The 15070-nt window shown below is 36.4% G+C and overlaps 1 protein-coding gene and 1 pseudogene across 2 annotated transcripts in view; both read right to left on the bottom strand.

Annotated features, from left to right (window-relative positions):
- Adk (adenosine kinase) overlaps positions 1–15070 on the bottom strand; it is a 563958-nt gene that overhangs the window by 344150 nt on the left and 204738 nt on the right. The window lies entirely within an intron of this gene.
- LOC105742575 overlaps positions 1–15070 on the bottom strand; it is a 31889-nt pseudogene that overhangs the window by 8234 nt on the left and 8585 nt on the right.

The following is a 15070-nucleotide window of genomic DNA, read 5'->3' as shown; positions in this document are numbered from 1 at the left end:
TAAGATATATTGTGTATGACTGACCAATGCTCAACAAAATACCATCAAACTAACCCAGCAACATATTAAAATAATTATACAATTTGATAAAAGTACAATTTATCCAGGAACACAAGGTTAATTTAAGTTCTAGGGATCAAGTAATATAATATATTAATAGAAGAAAAAAACAAAAACTACATGATTGTCTCAAAAACATGGGAATAGCTGGGGATGGTAGAGTGTGTCTATGACCTCACCACTTGGGAGGCTGAGGCAGGAGGATTGTCAGGAGTTCAAATCCAGCCTGGACTACATAGCAAGACCCTGTCACAAACAAACAGATAAGGAAGAGAAGGGAGTTTCATCAGTCTCATAAAGAACAAATCAGAAAACTGCAAAAGAAACATCAAATGTCATAAATGACAGTCACCTAGATGTCTCTCCCAACATGAGGAACATGACATGGGCATCTGCCTTTATCACTTCTGGTAAACACTGTACTAAAACTTGTCAGGACAAACATGATGAAAAAATTTGAATGTTTCCAAATCAGAAAGGAAAAAATAAATATCTCTATTGCCAGAAAACACGACTTTGCCCAATGAAAACATTAGAAATAAAACAAGTGAATTTAGAAAGACTGTGGGATATAAATCAATATTTTAAAAACACAATTATATTCAGAAGAACAATCTGAACTGAAATTAGGAGAGCAATTCCATTTCTAAGAGCATCTAATGGAAAAAAATAGAGGAATTTTCTTTAAAAGTACAAAACATTTACTCCAAAAGCCACAAAACACTGCTTCAGGTAATGACCTAAGTAAACAGAAGAACATCTTATGTTCACAGGTAAGAAGACTGTTAAAGTGGCAATATGACCCAAATTCATCTAAAGATTGAATCCAATGCTTATCAGAACTCAGCTATGGGCCTGCTGTGCCACCTCTGCCCCTAGGGAGCACTGAGACAGCGATCGAGATTGGGCATGGTGGCACTACTTGTAACCCCAGCGCTTGGGAGGCTAAAAACAGGAGATTGAGAGTCCAATCTGTGTAGCGAGACCGTGTAGACCCTGTACTAAATACATGAGAAAAAAAAAGAAAAAAAAAAAAAAGATCCCAGCTATGTTCTGCAATGAGCTGATTGTAAAGTTCATTTAGAACAGTACATGCATGTAATCCCAGTATTTGGGAGGCTGAGACAGAAAGAATGCCAGGAGTCTGAGACCAGCCTGGGCTACACAATGAATTCAAGGTCAGGCTAAACTACACAGGGAGACTTGTCTCAAGGAAACAACACAACACTACAAACACAGCAAAGACATAGATCCATAACCTTAAATGGAAAAGTGTACGGCATGTCATGTATACTTCAATGAGGCTGTTTAAAAAACAAGAATTGTAGGCAAATAGATGATACAGAAAAATATAATCCTGAGAATTTTCTTTGATAAAGAGAATAGAAACCTACACAATTCTGGAAGATCTAGGTTATATACATTTCAGTATACATACATATGTGCAAAATGCGGACACACAATGGACCACTAGACACAGTGTCTGATTTTTTCACTGGTATTTTATACCTTTCTCTTCTCAATACACACAAAACAGAAAGAAAAGAATGAAAAAAGACTACTTTTCAGATCAACACAACTGAACTCTAAAATTATGCTACCTTTTATAAAAATAAAAACGATCATAGAAACAATAATATGAGCTCAGTTTAGATGCCTCCAAATGTAGGCAAAAGCGGGCACTTCAAAATGGAAGCAAATTTCATCCACTGGTTTTAAAATAACAATGAAATAAAGAGCAGAACAGACAGGAGTATTGCTGGCCCCTGGCTTCCTTCAATATCAAAGTATGATAAAGGAAGAGTAAGTCAGAGTTGATATAGTAAGGAAGCCTCTACTTTAATAAATCATTTTTTTTTTTAAGGAAAAAGAAAAGTCTGCAAAATCTGTGAAAGTGATTTATCTTCAGGTGAATAAAATGAACGGCAATTGATCTTGTACCCAGGGAGTGATTCCTCTTCCACCAGTTCCAAATATATCTCTGTTAAATATCACTAGAATACGTTGGGTGGTCTCGTGTTCTGAATAATTTATTTATACTTCTGGGATTTAGGAATTATTGCAGAGTTTTATACCCAGAGCGAGAGTTTCAGGTGAGCAATTAATTTGCCCTTTATTTGGTCTCTCTTCACATCTGCAAAGTGAGTCCAGCCTGGTGTGGAACACTACAAGAGCTGCCCCAAACACATCTGACAGAAGCTGTCAGAAGTGAGACCTCCAGGAGAAAGAGGTATCTTCAACTGAGAAGCAGGAAATAGTTATAAGATGTCCAAAGGAAGGAAGAAAACAGTAACTAGAGAAGAAACTGCATGTTTGTGTCAATGAGATTGATCGATGAACAGTGAAGTTCTAACTGTAGAGAATTCTGGAGGAATCATGAGTCTCTTCTAATTTAAGGTAAAAATGGATCATCTTGAAAGTAAAATCAATTTCCTATTATTTGTAAAGCTGAAATTCTGTGAAGAAGTTCGTAAAAAGTAATAGACACAGGAAAAATAGTTGGAGGACTTAATCTTCATGCGTTAGTTTCATGACCTTTTAAGCCCTTGCTTAATACGACTTTCAAAAGTATGTATCGTGAGACTGCTGTGACAAAGAGAATTAGTTTAGAAATAAGAGACAGACATGAATAAACAAGACTTACTGGATCACCAAATATTTTTTTTAGGTTTACAAGAAGTTGCAAAAACAGTTCTGATGTGGCCTTCTCCCAACTCCTGCTAATGATAACATTTTTTTTTTTTTTCCAGAACCAGGAATTGAACTCAGACCCTTGCACTTGCCAGGCAAGCGCTTATTCTACTGAACCATCTCCATGGCCCTGTGATAACATATTACATAACCTGTGTTCACTAAAAATTGACATTGGTTCTGTATTACACTACAGACACTATCCAAAATTCACTATTTTTTTTAAAAAGGAGAGCTTTATTTTGTCATTTTTTTAGTTTAAAGAGAATAAAAAATAAAAAGCATTAAAAACAGTACAGAATTTCAAAACAAGGTGATAGGAAATCAGTGCTGGTGGTTATACTGCACACTGTTATCTTCAAAGTAGTTGTTCAGATTACCAGATACAGGCGTGCAAAACTGACCAAAGCATCGCACATTCACTGCTCTTTCAATTCACCTGCACTTGCAAGCGGAACTCTGTTGGTGGTTTAGGTTCATGTAACCACAACCACAATTAAGATACAGAACTGTTTAACCACCACAAGCCCTCCAAAACTACTCCCCTAGTCAATGCCATCTCCTTCATCATCCTTAACCCCTGACAATGACTGGTCCATTTTTCAAGATTGCTATTTTTGCAACTCAACAATACTATACAATTAGAACCATATAGTATGTAATCTTTTGAGGTAGACTTTTTTCCAGTGAGATACCCTTGAGATTTGTGTAAAATGTTGTCTGTATCAGAACTGTGTTCCTCTACAAAGCTGAATATTATTGCATTGTGTAGATATATTGTAGTTTGTTTATTTACATTGTGAAGGTTATCTGGATTGTTTCCAATTTGTTGGGGTTACAAATAAAGCTGCTGTAAGTATTTGCATAGATTGTTGCATTACTATAAATTTCCTTTTCTGTAGGGTAAATACCCAGGAATGTGACTGCTAAGTCATATGGGAAATGTATGTTTAACTTAAAAGAAAATGTCAAACTGTTTCCCACAATAGCAGTGTCACTTTACTCTCCCAGTAGCCACGTATAACACAATTATTCTGCTTTCTCACCAGCACTTGTTATTGTCAGTCAATTTCAATTTTATCTATGTAGCAGTTTTAATTTGTACCTTTCTAATGTTAATGAAAATATTGTCTCTTAGCATCTTATATATTTTCTACTATGCTTTAACATTTCAAAATAAATCACATGAAGGGTGTATAATAACATCTCCAACTGTATATTTAGTAAGCTCTTCTAGGCAGGTAAATAGTAAGACAAGAGAAATACACAAAAATCTAATGAAACTATCTGTATATTCAAGTAATAAGCAGAGATAAGCATAAATGTAGAATATGTAATCTAATTCACTTAGAAAGTATCACTCTAGTGAGGATTTGCTAGATGCTGTTAAGGTGTTGCAGGTGAGGTGCTAACAGTCAGCGAGTGTACATCAGACACTGTAGTAGGTGTAACAGTTTCCCCTTATTCTGGACTATGACCAACAGCCAGAATATGCATCTCTGTACCCAAGAAGCTCTAGGTGCACCATCATGACAGGGAGCAGCACAGACCCCTGCAGGACAGTCCGTGACCAGGAACAGAAAGTAACTCACTTTCTCATATGTGAGGTGAGTTATTCTGAAACTAACTCTGAAAACTAATTCTAAAACACTGATTCTTCCCCCCAGAATGTTCATACAAAATAAAGTTCTAGCAACCTATCGTGATAACTGGGGCAATAAATCCTTCTTATACACTTTGCCTTGTTCGTTTCCTGCCACTCTTGCCAGTGATACCTGTATCTCCTAAATAGGCTTTGTTTTAAAATCTCTGTTGCTTGTTCTGTGGCTGAGAAAACCTACATAAATTAAACCGTAAGCAATAAGAAAGTGATCCTCTTTTTTTTTTTGGCAGAACAGGGGATTGAACTCAAGCCCCTGGGCTTGCCAGGGAAGCGCTTATTCTATTGAGCCACTTCCCTGCTCCCCCCCCCCATGATTCTTATTAAAAATAAAAATATTTGGAAGAATAAGGCAGTGACAATAAATAAGATGTATAAACTTTCCTCTTCTATTTATCTTGTCTATTTTAATTACTACTTCAAAACTCTCAACTATATTAATAGCATCTTCCTCTGCATACTGAAAACATAATTTCTAACACATCTGTTACATAAAACTTCAGCAACAATGAACAAAATTATACATGCCTTTGTCTATAAACACAGATGTAAGAAATTCCAACCTGTAAAATGTAATAACTTCAACTTCTAGATGCAATTTAATATGACTAGAGACCACAAAACACAAAAAGTCCAAACAAATGTAACCAGAGCAACATAGTGGAGAAACAAGAGACTTGTATATCAATGGTACAGAATAGAGAAAAGAGAAACAACAATACACTTGATTGTCAAAAAAGGTAAGATTTGAAGAGTTCAGTACAGCAAGTAGATAATCATGGTAGGGAGGGAAGATTGTTCTATACTTAACCTTCTATGGAGAAAAAGTAACTCAAAATGGATCACAGAACTAAAATCAAACTATAAAGCTTCCAGAAGAAGACAAGACTAGTGGCACACACCCAGCATTTGGGGAGTGTGAAGCAGAAAAATCACAGGCTCAAATCCAGCCAAGGCAACTTAGAAAGACACTGTTCTCAAGAAATTTTAAGGGGGAATATATCTCAGTTCAAAGGGCCTAGTACTGCAAAAACAAACTAACTAACTAACCAACCAACCTAGAATAAGAGAAAGTCTTCTGACTCAGACCAAGAGTTCTTAGGTATGATTAAAACTCATGAGAGAAAAACATGTATTGATAAGAACCTTCTGTTTGTTGAAAGACTGTCAGGAAAATGAGAAGATAAACTACAACTAGAAGAAAACATTTACAAATCACATACATGAACAAAAATCTTGTGTACAGGAAAAAGAACTCAATAGCAAAAATAAACACAATTTTAAGAGAAAGAGCAAATGGGCTAAGCATACACTGGTATTTCTCCAAGAAAAATACACAAATAGCATATAGACACATACAAATGCCTAACATCATTAGGAAAGCATAAATTAACACAGTGACATACTCCTCTGCCTATATTACAATTGATCGAACCTGACAATACCAAGTGGCAGCAATACCAGAAGTAATCTGGGTCATGGGGAGGAGTTCCAGTGTCAGAATAGTCAAAGCAATCCCAAGCAAAAAGAACAATGCCGGAAGCATCAGAACACAAGATTTCAAGCTACACTAAGTACAAGTTACAGAAATAAGAACATAGCATTGGAACAAAAACAGTCCAGTAGAACATCAGAAGACACAGAGATAAGCTCATGCACCTATAACCATCTGATTCTTGAAAAGAAGCCAAAAAATGCTTCTTGGAGAAAAGACAATGTCTTTATAAACAGTACTGGGAAAACAGTATATCCATAGGCAGAAGACTGAAACCATATCCCGATAGCTCACTTTATAATTAAGTCAAATAAAAAATGAATCAAAGGCCTGGACACAAAATCAGAAATTTGAACTGGATGTAGTGGTGCATGTCTGTAATCCCAGCAGTCTGGGAGGCTGTAGCAGAAATATTTCAAGGTCCAATCTGGACCTAGCCATCTTGGCAATTATGAGAGACCTTACCTTAATTTTTTTTTTAACTCAAACTTTAAAATTGCTGGAAAAAATAACATAGAGGACACATTTGAAACCATTTGCACTGTGAAGTATTTCCTGAATAGGAAGGCAATAGCAGAGGAAACAATACTAAGAATCAACAAATCAGACTATATCAAATTAAAAAGCTTCTGCACATTAAAAGAAATAGAATGATGAGATACCCTTAGAATGAGAGAAAAACTTTGTGTTGCTCTTCTGGTAGAGGATTAACCTCTAGAATATATGAAAAACTAAGACAATTAACCACCCCCAAATAAGTAGAAATACCCAGAAAATATATGGGAAAAAAAAATTTCAACGTTTTTAGCCTTTAGGGAAATATAAATCAAAACTACACTGAGGGGTCAGGAAGATGGCTCAGTAAAATAAGCACTTGCCTGGCAAACACAAGGGCCTGAGTTCAATCCCTGGTTCCGCAAAAAAAGAAACAAAAAAAAACCTACATGGAGATTCTTTCTACCTTACTGCAGTCAGAATGACTATCATCAGGAGTACAAGACAAAGCACACTAGTGTAGATGCTGACAGAGAGATGAACCCCTTATCGTGTTAGTAGAAATACAACCTAGTATAACTACTATGGAAATCAAAATGAGGAATCCACAAAAAGTGACCACAGAAATTCCATTTCACCTAGTTACACTGCTCCTGTCATTCCTTAAAGAAAAAGAAACTGTAAACCTTAACGATGCATGCATACTCACATCCACAAAAGCTTTTAGATACCTATCAATGCATGAATGGAAGGGCCAGCCAGATAGCACAGCAGATTAAAGCACCTGCTTAGGAAGACACAGGGGCTGGGGGTTCGATCCCTGGCCTGCTGTGCCCCCACCCCACCCTGGCTGTGCTGAGTTAGTGATTGAGACTGGGCGTGGTGACACGCACCTGTAATCTCAGTGCTTGGGAGGCTGAAAAACAGGAAAGATCACAAGTCCAATCTGTGTTATTCAGCCATAAAGAATGAAATCATGCTGTGCTATGTCATTGTATGATGTGCAAGCTTCTTATATGAGAAACCAGGAGGGACAGAACAAAGGAGAAATGATAGAAAACCAGAAGATAGATTTTGATAGAGGGATAGCAGTTATGGGGGGTGCATAGGAAATAATGGGATTGAAAATAAACAAGATATAGTAAATGCACATACCCCATTTCCCCAAATAAGACTCACCATTCTGTATTACTAACATGCTCTAAGAAAACACAAACAAGCAACCATAAACTATTAATGCATAAAAAAATGGGAGACTAAGTAAACACTTTTCATCGCCTGAAGGAAGTCAGATTCAAAGATCAGGTACTATAAAATAGTACCTTTTGAGGGCCCTGAGGAACTTAGGAGAGCTGCAAAGAATGAAGCTGCCTGGTTTTAGTACAGATTGGCAACATGAAAGTAGTATTTGTCTTTAATCGCTTCCTGTGGTAGTAAAAAAAAAAAAAAAAAAAAGTCCAAACTGGAGTAAGTTCCAGCTCCCTCTGTTTTATTTTCCAGGGACTAGAACACCAGTTAGGGATCAAGTGGAGCAGTGCAATTGTAGCGTTTTGAACCTGAGGTTTGATAAAGGCTAAGAACAGAAGGGTCAAGGATACAAAAATACTAAATCAAAATGGACAAAAGTGCCTCCAGAGCTCCCCGCCTTTGTCCATAAAGTCGGGAGAGGCACCCCAGGAAGGCTTTGCTAAGGGTTTCATTCAAAGAGAAGTTGGGATGAAAGAACCTGGCTTAGGTGTGCAGAAAGGGGAACATATGCCTGGGTCCCTGACTGCAACCCCCAGGAGACTTTGAGAGGTGTGCGGCAAATCTGGTGTAGGAACCAACCACCTGCAGTGAAGCCCAGCGAGCCATGTGTGTATGTGTGTATTGCCGGGGACTGCACAAATCGGACCCAGTGCCTTTGCACAGAGCTACAGCCTCAGCCCTCTAGTCTTCCAGATAATTAAGTTACCTAGGCTGGGGTCAAACTCATGACCTTTTTGCTTCATCTTCTTTTACTGCTGGAGTTACAGGTATGTGGCACTATGCCTGGCTAGGTTAAACCTACTGAAATACCTATGGTTATGCATGAAAATCCACACACTGATTTTTAGTCAAAAGCAAGCATCCTCTATTTGAAAAGGCAAAATAATATAAACAGAAAACTATAAGGGGTAGGATGTGATTTCACCTAAAAAGCTAACAGAAAGGGCCTGTTAGTAATTCACAAATGCAAGCAGAAGACATAAGACTCCTGGGTCAGAGAAAAAAAGACTTTATTATTTCTGGCAAGCACAAAAACATCAGTATACTTGCACCGGTTCCCCACATCCCAGGTCCTATGAGGGTGACATGCTATGACTCAGATGAATGCTATGTATGCAGCAGGCTTGTGTCGGCCAGTGAGTAACTCTGAGCTTGGGGAATCCACCAATTTTACAGCAACCTGTAACTCAGCTTGCTCTTTTCTGGGGGAGGGATGTCTCAAGTTCACCCATTGTATATGTAACCCTGAGAAATGTCCCAAGGGAGGAAATCTGAAAGTCCTGGCAACCCAAGCAAGGACTGTCACAGTCAATAAAAACAGCATAGCGACTGGTAGAAGCAAATGTAGACAGGAGGACCTATGAGAACACACGGAAAATTAAGATGTGATGGGACTATGTTATATCTTATTTCTCATGCATGACAGTGTCTTTATTTTAACTTACAGAACTGTACACTACAAAGATAATTTCAAACTACATAAATCATAGTTAAATTTTTAAAACTGAAAACCAACAGCAAGAACACAAGACATTGAGGACCCTGTGGCAATGCCCCCTAGTGTCCCTTTCTACAAATGTGTACCTTCAGTTGCCAGCTACTTAATGTTTGCAACATTCATTTAAGTTAACTAACTATACTTTTAGATATATTTAAATGACTAAGTTGAAATAGCTGAGCCCACAATTTTGAAATCTCTTCCCGTTTTTGAGAAAGAAAACAGATTTGCAAAGCACGATAAATTAAAAACTAGTATAATTTACTGTGGGCTTTCTGTGCCCTACATTAAGATATCAAAATTACAATAATATTTGGCAGATGACCCTTTACCCTCCCCACCACCCAATATTAACTCATAAACACGACAAATCCTCCAAATTATTAATTTGCCATTGTTCATTTTTCTCCTATTGACCAGTGATCTAAACACTCATTTGAGTAAGAAGGTTTTTAATAGAATGGAACATCTGTTTTATGTTACATGGGAGACAGCAAAATTCTTCCTCTCTGAGTGGATTATTAATGCTCATGCCTGCTATGGCATTATACTCTTCATTTAGATCCCACACTAGCTCTCTAAAGTGCAGCATACCCCCTGATGCAATACATTTTCCTGTTTAACTGTACAACACTGTAGATACCATAATTTTAATGTGACATGCTGGTATTTCTTTTGTAAAGCCACAAATGCATTTCTTATTCTCAATCACAAATTTAAATTTCCTGTATATTCCCAGCCCACTAGACATTTTTCTTTTAAAACAACTGAAAAAAAAGAGATGATTTCAATTTTTGACTTGTCATCTCATTTTTTATAGACTTCTTTCTAAGTAATTCAGAATGTGAAAAAGAAAAAGCTCTTGGGTTTATTATTCTTTTACTTTTAAGACAACTTCAGCTTAGGCAACACTGTGACTTACTGCTAGTTAAGAGTGACAGAAATAAGACCACAAAGCATAGAGGATTATTTTGAATAAAATATTTGCATTACATTTAAAACAAATATCTAACAGAGGCATTCTCTAAAACTTCGAATCTAAAATTATTTTAATATGAATGTTTTCATTTTTAATAACCCACAAAATTGGATGCATGCCTTATTTTGTTTCTTAGACTTATACCAAGATTTGTATGAGGCAATCTTATATTTCCTTAAGATAAAATAATAATTGAAAACTGTTCTATTTTTAAAAGTCAGTTTTCCTTGTTGCACAGATCCTGACAAAATTGATGCAAACCACACCATTACTGATGATTCTCAATTAGCTCTTCAGTTCATTTCCCATGCCTAACTCTAAGAAAACTACATATGGTTTAAACCACTGAGATTTTTTACTTTCTGCAAATGTATAACCCATGCTTTTTTGTGTTGAAAACATTTCCATGAATAATTATAATAGCCTCCAAAGAGACCAGATGGTAATAAATTCTAGAGCAGATCTGGAAGCTATTCATAAATTTACCTTTTCATAGTCTCACCATCATAATACAGTTCTTTGTGCTACACCATTAAAAATACTGGTGATAGGAACAATATGAGCAAACTTCATACTTAAGAAGATATATACTCATGGCAGGGCCTTTCATAACTGCCTACACCTCATATCTGATATTGTTATCAAGGAGTTTTAAAACACCAATAGCATGATGGACTAGGACATTAGTAATCAAATTATATTTTTATATTAGTAAAATATGTAAACATCAAAATAAAATTCAAGAAATATAACCCAGTTAATGGCCAGTAAATGATTTGAGCTAAAGAAACTGAAATAAACACTACCATATTATAGTGTTTCCACTGATTTTACTTGTTATTCTTCTGGAAAACATAATTAAATTACTCTGTTCTTGCCATTTCAAGTGTAGTGCCATGACTTGCACAATCGCTAGTAACTGTATTAATCATAAATCACTCCTATTTAAGAACATCATGTTTATGAGAAATAAAAGTAAAAAGGGAGTTTCAAAACTAGAAATATTATTTAAATTTCCCAAACACACTTGTGGTAGATAAAATTAAATTTTAGGCATTTCCTTACATCTGTGAAAAGCAAATCATAGCCAAGGAGTAGCTTATTTTTGTACTTTTACAGTTAAAAAAATATAATACTAGTGTAAAGTATTAGCTGTATAATTTCTGGTATTAAATCCTTATAAATCAAAACAAAACTGAAGGTGCAGAAAGCAGACGTTAAAAACAACGTCTAAAAAGTATTTTACCTTTTATAATCTGAGGTTGTAATTTGTAACGTTGATGTACATACTTCAATGTAGGCACTCCAATCAAAATGCTTCAAATTTTCAATCTTAAATCCAACAAATTTATGGCCTCTAAACAGTTTTTTACTGTATTTTATTAAGTTTTTCCAAGATGCAATTAACAAGTAGTAACAGCAATAATGGAATAAGAGCAAAAGGTTAAAGTAGAATGATTCAATACATGATTTGCAACGTGTGATACTGGCATCAGAGTTGAGAGCTTCCCTTGTTTAAAGCATATATATACCCTGGTGCTGGATAAAGGGCACAGCACCCACATGACATTCTACCATTGAGCTACATCTGCAGTCTCTTAATGCACCCATAGACAAAAATCCAATTTTCTCTTTTGTTTTCTTGCCATCTGACCAAAAAAAGATTTTCTAATATTAAGCCATCTTTGCATTCCCACAATTAACCAAAGTTTCCACTATTAATACTGGATATAGATTCTGCTTCCAATTATTTAGAAATGTTTACAATAGTAACAGCAATCCATTGTTTTCTTTTCTTCTTTTTTCTTTTCTTTTTTTACAATACCACGGATTAAACATAGGACCTTGCGCTTTCCAGGCAAGCGCTTATTCTGCTATCTCCCCAGTCCCCCACTGTTTTCCTTCAGTGTTTGTTTTAGTCTTGTTTAGTAGCTTTGCGCTTTCATTTTTACTTTTTGAGACAGGATTTGAATATGTAGCTCTGGCTGGGCCTGAACTCACAGAAACCCTCCTGCATGAGACTTGGGAGTGCTGGGATTACAGGTATGTACCATTATGCCCAGATTTTAGTTTTATGTTCATCTTTCCTTTTATTCTTGTTATCCTCTTGGGTTATGTCATCAATGTGAGACCTCTTCTCCTGCTCCCTTCTCCCCTCCCCCACAACAACAACAATAATCTAGAAGCTTTATTACAGAAAATAATCTAGGAGCTTTATTATGGAAAATTCTGAATGACTTACAATTGTTTTGAAATTATCTGCTGCTTAAAGATTTAGTGTATCTTCCGAGTGAAGCCACACAGCATTAACAATCCTTTTTGCAGAAAAGAAACTTAGATAGCTAGCTCCATTTCTTGTATAGACATCAATTAAGCCATCAGATGTTTCATCTCTATTTAGAAATCACTTATGGGAATTGGCTCCTCCAAAAATAGTTTATTCCACCCAAGCATTTCATTGCATTCAGTAGAACATAAATGTAAACTTTCAAAGTGCTGTTATTGTTTACAGGCTCTATTGGTAAAGAGCACACTGAGGGGGCGGGGGAGATGGCTCAGTAGAATAAGCACTTGCCTGGCAAGTGCAAGGGCCTGAGTTCAATCCCCAGTTCTGAGAAAGGAGAAAGGAGAAAGAAAAAAAAAAAAAAAGCACACTGAATATTTGTAGAAGTCTTGAGTATGCATTGAAACAATATTCTCTCAATACTAGTGGAAATTAGATAGGTAAAAATATTTTATTTGGCAACATCTATAAAAATTTACCATACCAGCAATTCTACATATAGGAATATAGTATTTACACATGGAAAATGACATTTACAGCGGTACTAAAACCTCTACATAAGCCACATAACTATGAACCAATTGTGGATTCATTAAATAAAATATATCAGAATGTTGACTATTAAAATCACTAAAAAGGATTATATCCATTTTGCATTGATGTGGCACACAATATCCAATATACTGTATAGTATTTAACAAAAAAATCTAATTTATTTTTCATTTTATTTATTTTTTAGGGAAAGATCTATAGGGTGTTCAGGGTCTCACTACTAGATTGGACTCATAGTGATCTGCCTGTTTACAGCCTCCCAAAAGCCGGGATTACAGGCACGTAACACCATGCCCAGTTTCAATCCCTGTCTCAGTGTGCCCCAGGGGCGAGGCTGGCACAGCAGGCACTGGGGATCAAAGCCCTGGCCCCTGCTTGCAGGTGCTTAAGAAAAAATCTAACTTATAAAACTAAATATAATATGCAAATACATAGAACCATACATAATGGTTTTAATATTCCTTCATAACTCTATGAGTTATGAGTTATTAAAGGAATACAAGAATTTTTTTTAAAAATAATTTTATTGAGAAGAAATAGCAATGAGACAGTTTCAAAACCAATTAGTAGGACAGTTTCAATACTTAATATATTGCATATTGTTGTCTTCTTAATGGTTATTCATAGTACAAGATGCAAAAATGATATCCTGTCCACAAATACTAATAGTACAAATCTTTCTATTCATTGAATTAAGAGATCATAGCTGTATATCTCTAACTATTCTTAATACACAGATTCAAAATAGTCCTTCTTTTGTATTCCCTTTTTTTGTTTAGTTTTGTCAGATAGGTATTCCACTGTCATTTAAATATTGTAGGTGCGTGAATTCAGCAAAACATTCCAACATAGTCCAGTAGTCCATAATAATAGTGAGTTATCCGTAGGACTGGCAATGTCAGAAGTTGTTGACTTGAGCCTTTTACAGATCAGCATATTAATATGGCTTTACTTTCTATATCTCGTTTTTATACTTTTCTGCTAGATGGTTAAGACCAAGCTAAAGCAAGACCTATATAACAAGAAATGTAACTTTTGTATCTGACAAGGTCAGTCAAATCCCCTCAGGATTTATCCTGAAAACCTGTAACACAGTTTGTAGATCCATTTCAGTGTCAGCCATGTGGATGAGTCACAGCCATTGCTTGACCAATTTGCTCTCTGTGAAAGCCTGAGAGAATGTTCTCTCTCCATGTGAGAATCCCGTATTTCTCAAGGGATGCACAAGTAACTACTGGGAGTGCATCAGATGAAATGCACTAGTACGTGCAGAAAGGGCATAGGGAAATACACCCTACTTTTCATAATATATTCTTATAAATTTGAGTTTTGGACTTTACACATTATTAGTCACCTGTCAAATAAAACAGAGTGCCTTACAACACAAGCATTATTTCACATAGTTTTTGTGGGCCACGAATTTGGGAGCGGCTTAGTACAGCACTTCTGGTTGGGATGTTTCATTGGTCTGCCATCAATCAACTGGCCATTGATTCAGTCATCTGAAGAACTGACCAGGGCTGGCTCAGGCACACATCTAGCATGTGGTTGCTGTTGTTGTTCAAATGCATCAGGTCCTCCCATGTAAGCTTCTTAAGGCTTCGCTGAGTACACCCATAACATAATGGTAGACTTTCCCATTGTTTGATCCAAGAGAAAATGATGCAGGAACACTAATGCTTTTAACGATCTAGCCAAAAAGTGGTACATCATCATTGCCAGACTTTGGGCTTAATAGGAAAAAAGTCACTAAGTCTGTGTGACTTTCAAGAGTAATTCATGTTCACCTTTTAAATAAAGCCATAACACAATGGGCACACCAGACAACAGGTTTATGGAGGATGCTGGGTGTTGACTGAGAACACTGGGCTCTTGCAGTGATAACGGGAAAGTGTCCTTCTTTTCTGTGCTTCTATCAAGAATTCTTTTGTTGGGCTGGTGAGATGGCTCAGTGGTCTAAAGCACCTACCTAGAACAAGCTAAGCTTAAAGCACAGAGACTGCGGTTCAATTCCCCAGCACCACATGCCAGCCAGCCCCGCCCCCTGGTGGGCTGAGCTGGCCACACACACACGTAAATAAAATTTAAATAAATAAATAAATAAATAA

This window comes from Octodon degus, unplaced genomic scaffold (assembly GCF_000260255.1).
Source record: "Octodon degus isolate 3935 unplaced genomic scaffold, OctDeg1.0 scaffold00005, whole genome shotgun sequence".
Taxonomy (NCBI): Eukaryota; Metazoa; Chordata; class Mammalia; order Rodentia; family Octodontidae; genus Octodon; species Octodon degus.
Note: the sequence above shows the minus strand (reverse complement) of the source record. Positions and strands in the feature narration are given on the sequence as shown.